This window comes from Cupressus sempervirens, chromosome 5, assembly GCF_028749045.1.
Source record: "Cupressus sempervirens isolate cs-2001-9-10 chromosome 5, ASM2874904v1, whole genome shotgun sequence".
NCBI lineage: Eukaryota > Viridiplantae > Streptophyta > Pinopsida > Cupressales > Cupressaceae > Cupressus > Cupressus sempervirens.
Genome location: NC_143122.1, coordinates 682,469,347 through 682,482,780, shown reverse-complemented (window position 1 = coordinate 682,482,780; position 13,434 = coordinate 682,469,347).

Sequence of the window (13,434 nt, the reverse complement as noted above, 5' to 3'; positions counted from 1 at the left end):
GGATATATGTGAACATGCAAACTCTAGATGGCATGGTGATATTTCAAACAATAATGATAGCCAAGAAGAAACCAATTTTGGTTCTGATACTATAATTGATGAAGTCCAAAAATTGTCACTTATTTTAGAGAAATGTGGGAATGATTATAATGCAATAAATCAGTATTTGAAGATAATATATTCCAATCAATCAAAATATATATAGCCAAATATAGGTGCCAAGTGAAGGGGTGTGTAGATCTAATGAGAAAATTATGAATATCAAGTATGGGATGTTTTCATTAGGATTGGTTTTATGTGAAGCACATGCATAGTGGTAAGAATGTTGAAGATTTGACCCATATGTCTAACTAGTAACTCAGAATGGAAAAGAAAGAATAAGAAAAGTAGATCAAAGTAATATGTTTTATGTAGTAGCAGCAACTGTGGTGGTATTTCTAGATGTTTGATATAAAGAACAAGTCATTAAAGGCATCCATTTTTACTATTATGAATTCACTTTGCAAGTAGATCATCCATATCAAAGGATGAAGAGGATAAAATAGACATCTTTGGTGAGTAGAGTATATCATCCTCTCACACACCATGTTAGATATTATGTTTGGAGGAGCCGAAGGAGCTATTCTAGAAATCATGATGATTTATAATTGTCCAATATGGGTTCATGTCTTATTCATTGACTTGCATCTAATGAATATTTATGTTTTGATATAGGTATATATATGATGCATTCAAGATGAAAAAAAACCTCCAACAAAAAGTTTGGTATCTCTCAAGAGTATTTAAGGACCTATTGTGGTTGATGATGAAGGGAAAAATGTCCAAGACATGCCAGTGAAAGGAGACAAATATTGAAGCCTGCATGTGTGATATCACAAAAAAAAAAAAAACATATCTAGTATTAGCATACTATTAATTTACAAATAAAACCACAGAAAAGCACAAATTCATGAATCAAATCATAGATAGGGAGGATTTTTAGACTTCTATTCATTGAGAGATCCCCAATTCAAGAAAAGAAATAAGTTCTTATAAACTGAATGCTTTTTGTTGTTGTTTGGTTTTTATCTACAAGCTAGAACATATTTACTTCAAGCCTTGTAAGGCTATTAAGAAGACATCCAAATTACCTTTTCTCAATTTTAATGGTTTACTTGAGAGAGGTAGGAAATGTTTGAAGAGGTGATCTCTAGTTGAGTCCCTTAATCAAAAGTTTGTCATTTTCATTTTTATTGATAACATGCAGACTGCAAAAAGAATGCAAAAAGATATAGATTTTGGGTGTAGAAGCACCAACTCTAAACTCAAAACACAACATACCTAAGAGTCCTAAACTCTCTAATTAGCTTACAGTTCTTAATTAGGCACCTAGAGCAAGTTCCAAGGCCTAGTTCCAAGGTTAGCACAATTATAATCTCTTGGCTAACTATGGTCAAAATGGTCTATAGGCCTAAAAATCATAGGACCTTAGGATTTTTCATGTTTTCAAGGTTTTAGATCCATGTTGGATAATTATCTTAATGCTAGGACCAATTTTGGTCATGAGTTTTGCAATTTTGCAAATTAGGCGAAAGTTTCTCTAAAAGTTTCATACAACTTTCGAGCAACTTTCATAGAAGTTGTCAAACATTGTAGACACAACTACCAAATGGTTAGTTGGTTCAAAGTTATGTAACTACTAGGAGTGCCTACACAAGCCCTTATAGGTAGGTTATAGGATAAGGTGATGTTCAAAAATTATCAATCTTGTCATAGTGATTATTGGCCATTTTTGAAACATAAATAATACCTACTGGGTGATATGTGTTGGAAGTAGATATTTTTAACTTTAGTTTCCATTGATTCTAGAACTTGGCAACTTTCATCTTTTGTTTAAGAATATAATCCTATTCTTAGATTCATGGGTCTTTAATTTACTAGTTTATTATGTTAGGGCTAAGACTATAAGATATAAAATAATTATTAGCTACAAAAATGGTACCATGTTTTAAGTTTATTATCAAGTTTAGAACTAGTTTCTAGTTTTCCAACCGGGAGAGACCAATGATTCACTTCACTATATAGGATTTGATCTAATGTTTCATTTCAATCTTTCTCACAACTATATAAATTTCAAACTGATTACAAGCAATGTTGCTAGTAGGAAACCATTTTATATTTGTTTGTTCCATCAAGTTGAGAGTAAGATTTGTCATCTTTCCAATCATGCATATCATGAAATAATTATATTTAATTTAACAATTATAATGCCAACATAGATCATGGAATTATTGCATTGCATTTTTCCATCACTAGGCATTCTATCAAATAGTTTGTGGTAACCCTAGTTCTCTTTCCGTGCTTCAAAATTTGTAGGCCACTATAGTAGTGCTTAAACTTTGTATGTTTGATGAATGCTTATTTTATCCATATATTTTTTATTCACATCATTAGTCATTTTATTAAACACTTTTTATATGTCATCCTCTTCTATGAATTAACATTTGCAAGCCACTATATTAGTGCTTAAACTCCTTATGTTTGATGAATGTCCATTTTAGGAATATCTTTCTTATTTGCATCATTAAGCATTCTATCCAACATTTTATGTAATCCATCCTCTTCTATGCATTAAAATTTTGCATGCAAGCTCTTTAATATTTTCATTTCTTTACTATTTACATTACTAGGCATTCAGCCAAATCATTTGCATACTATCTATCTTTGATTTGCTTCTCTATGTGGATGTATTTTCTTCATAGGGGAGATATTTTTAAATCATCCAAGGCCTTATATGATTTTTTCTATTACTAGAAGTTATATAGATTGTTCCACATCAATATCAGACTATTCTACTTGGGAATCTCTGCAATATCTTGTAAAGATCTCTAAGATTGAGCAGAGTTCTAGTTTGAAGGACCATGAGACCCATCATTGACCAAAACATGGTCTTTTCAAATTCCATCTCTACAACAAGAATGACCAAACTCAAATTTATGAACCAAGAATGAAGCTATTGAAACATGAGACCATAAATGAGTGTTACAAGAGTGCATAAGGTAGATTGAATCTAATAGGCAAGAAATGCCACATCTAGATCATTGCCTTGGTGTTCTCTAGAAATTAGAGCAAGTAAATCCCTTAAGAAAATGTACATTAATAGGTTCTTATTTTAAATCCCTTATGAAGATGAACTAGTAAAAAGTGTTTTGAAATTCTTTTGTGAGGTAATCTTTGTAGATTTCTTTTTACTTCTAACAAGGTGCAAAACACTCCTAACATGGTGAACCCTCAAAAAGGGTTACTATAGCTCCTTATAGGAAAATCATTTGATATTGTAGTGAGCTTGTGGGTATCATCACCACTATAATTTTTATCTTCTGATTAAAGGTTTCCATAGAAAAAAATGTGTTCCATTTGTGATGGTTTTGTGGATGCTTGATATTATTTTCTTTTTACTTGCTTATATTATTTGCATTCTTTATAGTTTGAAAGTTGTTATTATAGGTTTTCATATTCGTGGTTGAATTTATAAAATTACTTGTTTGTATTGATTAGCTCCCCCACCCTAGCCCTCTCAACCTTGAAGTACTTAAGAATCTTTAAAAAAATAGAATTAGAACCCTAGGCCTTGTGATGATAAGCCTAACAACTTGAGGAAAAGATTCACATTCATGGAGAGTTATAGAAATTTAAAAGTAAAACATAATAATTAATGACCTAAAGGAGTAGCTAATAAAATCAATTTCCTTGAGGAGAGAACTCACTGAGAAGTTTGAAAGTCATCACTACATTGAACAATTATCTGACAGTGGCATGCCTAAATATTCTAAGGAAATTTTTTTTGAATTGATTGAAAAGAACTAGAGGCTTAAAAAAAAAGCTATAAATTTAAAAAAGGAGCTTGAAGGCTAGTCTATCATAATGTGTGAAGATCTTGAAGGAAAAAGAGTAGCTAAAGATGTGATGAAAATTATAGAACATGGAAAATAAATTGGCGAGGATGCATTGAAGGAAAAGGAGGAACAACATTCTAGTGTATCGCAAGAGAAGGCTACCATTCATTAGCAACTTCATGAAAAAAATATGGAGAACCAACATATAATAAGTATAAATGAAAGACTACAAGAGGAGAATGAGAAATTGAAGAAGGAGCTGAAAACTAAGAAAGTTACAAATGAAAAGATGAAATAATATACTGAAAGCTTACAAATGCTTAATGAATAATTGAAAAACCAAATAAGACACAAAGGCATAACCAATCTTGGTTACATAGTCCAAGGAACATTTTTCATTGGTGAGTTATCCAAATTTGAACGCAAGAAACAACATGTTCAAAAGGAAGTCACAAGAAATCTAAGTAATAAACCTAACAAGTGTACTTGTTATAACTATAGTAAGCTTAGTCATGCTACAAATGTGTGTAGGAGTAAACTGATAAATAAATCTTATTCATTTAAAGTTTGTTTCTATAATTATCATACATATGGTTGTGCTTCTTATGAGTGTATATCTAGACCTACCGATATATCCAATGGTGGTTGGTCTAATGAGTATTCTTATACATGCAATAAATAAGAACACAAAGTTGAAGAATGTAGATCTAAAGTGAAAGCTCCTAAGTCACCAGTCCAATTGGTAAATTCTTATAGAATGGAGAAAAAATTCAATGATACATGTTTAATAAATAGAAACTTCAATAATTTAGAAATAAATTGGAGGATGGGAATCATGAGAGGAAATGTTGAACCATAGAGGTCAACTAATATGGTTTGTTTCAAATGTTATAAGGTCTATCATCTTGCTAGAGGTTGTAGATCTAGGAATTGATTCCCTAACTATTCAATAGATAAAAATGAAAGAAGATAGTGAAAGTTTATGAAGTCAAAAGTGAGATAAAAAAGACTTGGGTGAAGAAAGATGAGCAACAGGACACTAGTAAATTTGGACCCAATTTTTGACCAATTTTGGTCAAATTTTGACCACCATTTGTTGCCATTTTTCTTGTCAAAATTTTGACCAAATTGCAGATTGGTCAAAATTTTGACCAACTTGCAATTTGGTCAAAATTTCAATAAGAAAAATAGTGACGAACCTTGGTTGAAAATTGGGTCCAAATATACTGGTGGGAATAGGTGAAGTCACCTAAAGGAAAGTCTCCATTCACTTATGTATAGGATTTATTTTGAAACTAAGCATACTATTTACTTATGGGGAACACTCATAGACAACTCATTATGGATCCCTTACATTCAACAGTGGTAAGATCTATATGTATATTATAGTGTGAATTCCTATTATTTTGGAGTTTTCAAAGACTTTGAAGACTTTGAGTAAATGACCACACTAGAGATTCCATAGTGTACATCTATTTGATATCGATCATAGCCATTGATAAGTATAGATTGGTGAATACTCACTATTCCTACCATTGATAAAGGTATTATTTTACCATTAAGTTATGCAACATCTATTTGTTAACAATAAATAAAAGAGATAAATTTCATTCTATTCATTTAATTCCATGTAAGAATGTAAGAGATATCTTGACTGATATAGATCAATTGTTGTGTTTAAATTGAGATCATTAAAGTGAATTGCTATCAAGTTTTCATGAACCTTGATTGGTGTATTCTACACAATCAATTTGGTTTTCTTTTAAATCTATGTGTCATTCTAGTTGATTCAAATGGAAGAGAATGTTGATACTCTTATGCTAGCTAACAATTCTAAGATGCCTAGACCCATTCTCAAACTCCATCCAACCAAAGCTTTAGAAGTCAATATGTTAGACACCCTACCCACTATTGATATATAAATATATGTGTCTCCAAGAAAGATTGCTAATGAAATTTTTAAGAGTTGTAGACAAATCTATTGTATTGGGCTTGCTTCATGTATGGTAATATCAATATATAACCACTTAAAGCAATACAAGATGCTGAAAATATATTATTAAATGCATAACTTGCTTCAAGAATGTTCAAATTGTTTTTGAAGACACACACCACCTAACAAACAAGAGGTAAAGGGGTCACTTATAGAGAGTAGGGTAGAATTATGTGTAGGTGTTCTTGGATGACATCACTACAACATTAACACTATATCAATGTGTAACATGCACCCCATTGGGCCCCTACCTCAAACTATAGAAAGTAGGGAGTAGTTGTGCTCCTTGATCTGACCTACCTTTATATTACATATAGATTCAAGGTCAAATTGATCATGATGCAGGAAACTAGGTAGGGAGCCAATCTGTACTAGTTGGGATGAGAGACAATGGTTCTAGAGATCAACTTAACAAACAAAAATGCATGAACATGATGCCAAAATTTCTAAAAACTGATTTTCTTTATTTTACCATCCTATATTATGAAACTTGATTTGGTAGAAATTTTGACCAAATTGGGGAACCCTAATTTGGTCAAAATTTTGACTAGATCATGAAAATTATTTTTAAAAAAGGCATTCATAGGCCAATATTTACATTGGTCAAAATTTGAGGTAAAGAAATAAGTGCTAATGTGTTGATCTCAAATTAGTTTTTGACAAGTGAGTGTCAACACACTTAAGTTATTTATTAGTTAATGTCAAACTAGTAGTACATGCTGATTAGATGTATATATTAGACCATGCTAATCATAATAAGTGTCGAGCCACTCATGTGTCAAGTTACTCAAGTATTGAGTAGATAGTATATGTCGAGTGACATAGGAGCCAAGTAAACAGTGGATGTTGAGCAATATAGGTGCCAAGTCACAACAAAGAGATTAGTGTATGCCAAGTATCAAAGACATTAGATGCCAATAAAGACAATTTTGATATATTTGTTTGTAAAGGTACAAACAACTATCTAAACCATTTTTGAGCCAACTTAAGATTGAATTTCAATATTTTGGAGATAAGGATGAATCTCAAGTTGGATTCCCTATTTAATTACATGTAGTCAATTAGAAAATGGGAAGGATTAAGCAAAAAAATGGATGAATATTAGCCATAGATTCATACCTAACCCTAAGTCACTAAATCTTCTTAAGGAGGACAAACCCTAAACTCTTTGTCATATAAAGAAAGAAGAGAACATGTGTGTAATGAATGTTAAAGGAGCAAAGGGAGAAGTTTTTCATGTGTAAATAGAGCATTCATGGTAGCTTAGAAGTTATGAAGTGAAACAACATTGTAGAATCAGTTAGAGAAAAATAGAGGAAAGGAAAAGGATACAACATAGAGACATCTGATCAAGAGGGATCAAGAAGACATTAGTCTAGAGGTGAAATGTTATTAAGCAAGCAAGTGCTAACCACATGATCAAAGCTGAGACATTCTAATAGGTGATTTCGGTCAAAATCTCTTAAAAGAGTATTCCTAACAAAATGTATGAAATCCTTTAATAGGGTGCTTAATTAGTTCTAAGTTAAAGTCCTTTAACCAAGCACACTTTTAATAGGGTGTTAAAATCCTCTAACAAGGTGAGACATAACAGTCTTTGTAAGCCTTTAATAGGGCATACCTTTTATAGGGTAGATCATGTTTCATGGTAAAAATATTATAACCTTCATTAGATATACTTTATTACTATAGTAGTGAAGAGTTGTGGGTGTCATCCCCACTCTAGTTTTACCTTCTCATTGGAGGATTTCTAAGTAATCATATCTGGTGTCATATGTGCATGATTGCTTATGTGCTTACATGATTTAGATGTACATGCTTTACATGTTATTTCAGTTTAAACTTATTGGGTGTATGAGATGGATGTATGGTGAAAGTTTTATGGGTACAAGTTTAAACTATTGATTCTCCCCCTCGCACCCCAGAAGTTTACCTTTCCTATTGCAAATACAAAAATTGTTATCAAAGCTTTGTTCTATAAAACATAAGGTTTGCAACATTGAGGAAAAGATCTTGAAATAGAAGTCTACAAGTTGGGAAACACTTTTGAGAATCAAGGAATTAAAATACAACTCATTCTACATCAACCGTATGAAGCAACATAAGAACTAAATAAATCTTTGAAGAGAAGGAAGGAAATTTCTATTGTGGAGAATGACACACAATACAAAGAGATAGACACTACTAAGTTATTTGTAGATGGAGACTCCAATGAATTTGATGCAGCTATTGCAAATCTAATGGAAAAGGATAGAGCCCAAACTAAGGAAATCAGAAATCTCAAGTTAGAGAAAGAATCACAAGCTATACTGCTATGTGAGGTGATTGAAAAAAAGAAGAAAGACATAGACAACAAAGCCATGATTGAAGAGGAAAAAATAATTTTGGCCAACAAATTGGAAGAGAAGTCAATAGAGCTAACCAAGATTTCCAACATCTAATTGGATACTCTAAGTCAAATAATGAATTCCAACTATGAATTGAATGTCAAGGACATTGAGATAACTATGTTGAAGTTGAAAAATGAATAATTGTAGAGTGATCTAAAGAGAGAAAATGAATATTATGAAAGTTTCAACAAGCCTAATGAAGCCATCAAATACTTTGAGCAACTATTGAGATCCCCTAGATCTAATAATGATACATCTAGACTAGGATACATAAGAACTAAAGTACGATACAAAGGTAAGAACTCCAAACCTACTTGTCATAATTGTGGTAAGAAAGGACATATTGCTAATGTGTGTAGGAGAAAGACAATAAATCAACAGGTCAAGCCTAAAAGCATGATTTATTGCTATAAGTGCAATAATCAAGGTCATTAGGCACATGAATGTAGAACCAAGACCATAAAAACACAAATATTTAAATGATATTATTACAACTATCAGAAGTATGGACATAGAGCCTTTGAATGTTCATCCAAACCCATGTGGTCATCAAATAGGCAAGAAAAGGTAAGAAACAATTGCAACTCTTATAATTGTGATTATAATACAAGATATAGCTACCATTATTGTCAAGAATATGGACATATTCTTGAGAATTGTATTAGGACACACTTCATAGGAAACTACCAAAGGTGGTTAAGTCAAACCATGTGTTTTAGCTATTTGAAGACTGGTCTCATCAATAGGTATTGTCTAACTAGGTCAAAAGCACCAAGTTGTGAATTTGAAAAAGAAGAAGGCAAGGTAGATATTGAACACATCAGAGATGAGATGAACAAGACATGGAAGAGAAAAGATGATTGCACTGCATCAAATGAAGAAGGGATAACTTCACCCAATGAGTCAAGTGATCACATCTCATTAAAATTATGAAATCAAGAGGTATGTGGGACCGATACTTAATGGTTATATCATACATTAGATCCAAAATGACTTAGCGCTAAAAGGAATACATTAGCATGAACAAAGATGAAAAATGTTGTTAGAAATCCAAATGAATCTTTAAGCTTTTTCATGTTGTTGCCAAGCATTAAATATTTCCTATGTGTGCTAAGTGAAATGCTAGAAGATGTTGAGCTTACAGATTGGCTAGTTAATGCTGAGCTTGTAGTGGTTGCTGAGTGGTTGAAATGCCAATAAATGTTGAGTGAGCTTAAAATTAGTTGATGTTGAGCTTATAGCTGTGTAAGTACTCAACATTAATTGTAAGGTTTTCAAAGGGTATTTGACTGATTTTAGCTCATTTGTCATCATTTAAAATTCAAGAAATATTGAGCATAGAAAAAGGCAATTTGGAAATCCATTCCAAGTAGTTGCAAAAGATTTCAGCAATGATTCCTCACCATTTTGTGAGATTTCACAAGGTATTTATCAAGAGGCAAGCTACACAATTTAAATTTCAGAAACCCTAGTTTTACATTATGGCATCTAGTTCGAAGAATTTAGAGAGGAAGGAAGTTTTGAATATTTAGTTAGTAAGTAATGACATCAAGCAACCTATTCTCAAAGCTATTCCTAATATTTCATACAAGCAATACCCTTCTGGTGCATTGTTGATGATTCCACTGAATGTGATAATGGTGCAAGATGTAAGAAAATGTTAACTATAAGATAGGAAGAATTGGTGATATGGAGATTAGAGAAGTATACAAAAAACTCTATGATAATGGTGTTTTGAAGGAAGAGTTAAAAATTGTTGAGAGAAAGGGACTGACATGAGACCTAGATTTTTTGAATGTATTCAAGATAGAGTATATTAGGATAGTGCTTAGCTAAATTCATGATAGTTCATTATTGATGGATAATGGACCTATCAAAATTAATAAGAGAATAATTCATAGGATTAATAGTTATCAAACCCTAGATTGGCCTAAGACACTAAGAAGTGATTCGAAGGAAGTGATTGAGAATAATACTAGAGCTATCTAGAATAAGAGAGACATAACAATTGATAAAATTACTAATCCTCTAAAAAACTTTTCTATAAGGGTGATTTCACACAAGTTTTACCAATATGATAGATTGAATAGTGTGCCCTATATCTAGCTATGGATTTGGGATAAAAAATGCAAAGAAAGATCACATATATGATCTAGGAAAGATACAATTCCAACAATTGATGGAGAACATTGGAGAAATCAAAAAGAGAAAGAGTGGACAATACAAATTTGGTTCCATATTGATATTTATATTCTTTTATCTAAAAAAATAATTTCCCTCATACCAACAGATTAGTAGTAATATAGATTGGTGAGTACACTAAGCAATTAGGAAAAAAATTTGGAACTTTGATGACAAGTTATTTTGAAGACTTCAAGAAGTCAATGAAGGAAAGACTAAGAATACCAGTATCCTTAGTTGAGAAACACTATGATGATGTATGTTTTCTTATGGATGTTGATTATATATTTGTACAAGCTACTACACCAAGGGTGAGATGGTTGAGACCATTTGGTTATGAAATTAATATGGATGAAGCCTATACAACTATAAGAGGTAGATAAAAGTGCAAAGGTACTTGGAAATTATGAGATGGTAAAGTCCAAAATTACCATGGAATTGAAGATTGCCTCTATGATGAAGAGAAAGGAAAAGATAGTAAAGAAACTAAAAGCTAAGTTTGGAGAGGGTACCAAGGAGGAAGAAGAAGAAGATGATGATGATGAAGAGGAAGAAAAAACTCAAGGACATACACCACTTGCATTAACTCAAGTTATGGGAGAAAACCAAGAAGACAAGGAGATTGAAGGTGCCTAGGGAGAAGAAGCTAAGGAAGCACCTACTCCTACCAAGCCAAAGAAGTGAAAGGCTAAGACTCAACAAGTGATTAAAGCTAAGAAGGTAGCTAAGTTGAGTAAACCCAAGCCTACTACACCTACTACAAGAGCTAGTATATGTGTAATAGCCCAAAGGAAAAGGAAAATAAAAAATAAATAGAACAAGGAGGCCTAGAGTAGAAGAGGCCAAGAATAAATTATGTTTTAGAAGAAGAGTCTAATGAAGAGAAAACAAAGTCAGATGACAATAGTCAATTTAAGTTGGTGATGTTAGAAATAGGGATTACTAAGGGGGTGAATCAGTAATTTGCAAACTTTAGTTACCAACTAGATATTATTTCTTACATTAAACCATGAATAAAAAAGTAATAAAGTAATGTTGAATAGTAATAACAATTCATAGAGATAACTCATAACGCCATTTTTTTAAGCTAGGGAAACCCTAGCCAAGAGAAAACCCCAGTGCAGATGATACCCACTAAATAATATAATGATATATATATATATTCTTTGTTAGAGGATGGACCCTGTTAGGATTCAATGAGAAAATTTAGTACAATAGTCCCTATTAGGAGACTTTGAATCCCTATTAGGAGTTTCCAACCCTGTTAGGAGTTGTAGTGTAATGTATGCAAGATGAGCCCACTATCCAAACATGTAATTTCAAATACAAGAAGAGTTCACTATTCAAACAAGTAATCTACTATCATTTTCCTTTCTTCACTGATCTCTAATCTTTAGCTTCATCTTGGATTACTAGATAGTTCATACAAAACTTTTCATATATCGCTTTCATAATAAATTTCTCTCAAGTTCACACAATTGATACACAATAGCACATACACACACTTCTTATGGCAAGAAGTCCTTTGCATAAATACCATGCCTTTACATAAAATATTTTTGGGTTGACTAAGACCACAATTCACTTTTCCATGTTAGAGTAAACATCTAAGATGTCAGACCTAATTGGACAAGTAATTGTTTTGCAACAAAACCATTCTTTCCTTCAATTTTGCTATCATGCTTCATCAAAACATGATTAACTCTATTCTTTATAGTCCATACAAACTTATGAGGTTATATATGTCATTACCAACATGTATACTATCTCCATGTAAATTTTCTTGTCATAATATGACATCTAGAACATGTTATAAATAAAACAATACATTATTGTTAACCAAATTCTATACTTAGACAATTTTCAAATAACCAAACACTAAGTATCTTTATTTTTGAGGTTTCTTGTCAACATGTACATCATGTGTTGCCATTAATGACAAAAATTACATATCACTATTAGCCAATTGTAAACAATCTCCCCCTTTAGCATTGGTGGCAACAAAATAGGGAAAATTGGCTAAGTGACAAAATTAATCTAAATAACACCTTACATCTATTACAACTTTACATATATATACTCCCCTTACAATATAATTCATACTACACCTGTATCTCTACAACAATGACATGTATACAATTTTCACATGAATGTCTTACCCTTTGACATCAATGAAAAAGGTCTCAAAATGTCAAAATTTTATCCAAAACTATTGAAATTGTTTTCCTTGTCTTTATGCTGAAATAATCTTCATACAATCATAAAAAATAGCCTTCAAACTATCCATACCTTTGTTTCATGTTTCTTTGGTAGACTTTGTTGATGTGATAATTGCACATAATGCATATGATGCAATCTCAACTACATTTAGTTTTGAATACAAAAAGTTTGAATATGTGTCTTTGGCCTTGACACATTCTTTTAGCTACTTTTCAATGAATGATAACTTCAAAGCAATGGATTCTCTAAAATCAAATGTTCTCTTCAATATCTACTCTTTCTGAAGTTCTAGTTTCCCGATCTCATTGTGAACACTGGCAACTTGACTCTCAATATCATCAACCTTACTTGATGAGTGTTGTATTAGGTTGGATAAAGCTTCATGTTCATTTATCTTAGCTTCTATTTGACCATCCAAATCCTTAGTTAGTTTGTATGATAAGGTACACTTAACATACAAGAATTTCCCTTTCTACTAATACTTTGGAAGTTCTTTGATGCATGTATCAAGGTTGACTAAGCCATTCTTTGATTGTAACATTGGTTTGATCAATCTTCAAAGTATCACCACTAACTGATACTTCCATGGTTCTAGGAACTGGAGGAGTTGTTATCTTGGATTCTAACAACATCTGACTAATGGCTACTACTTCTTTCCTCAACTTATCCTTCTCACCAACCATAAATAAGAATGGCCTTAACTTATTCCTCAAGTATGGTGTGAGGTTACTCAGTAATCTCTTAATCTCACCTTCATCATCAATCTTCCAAATTG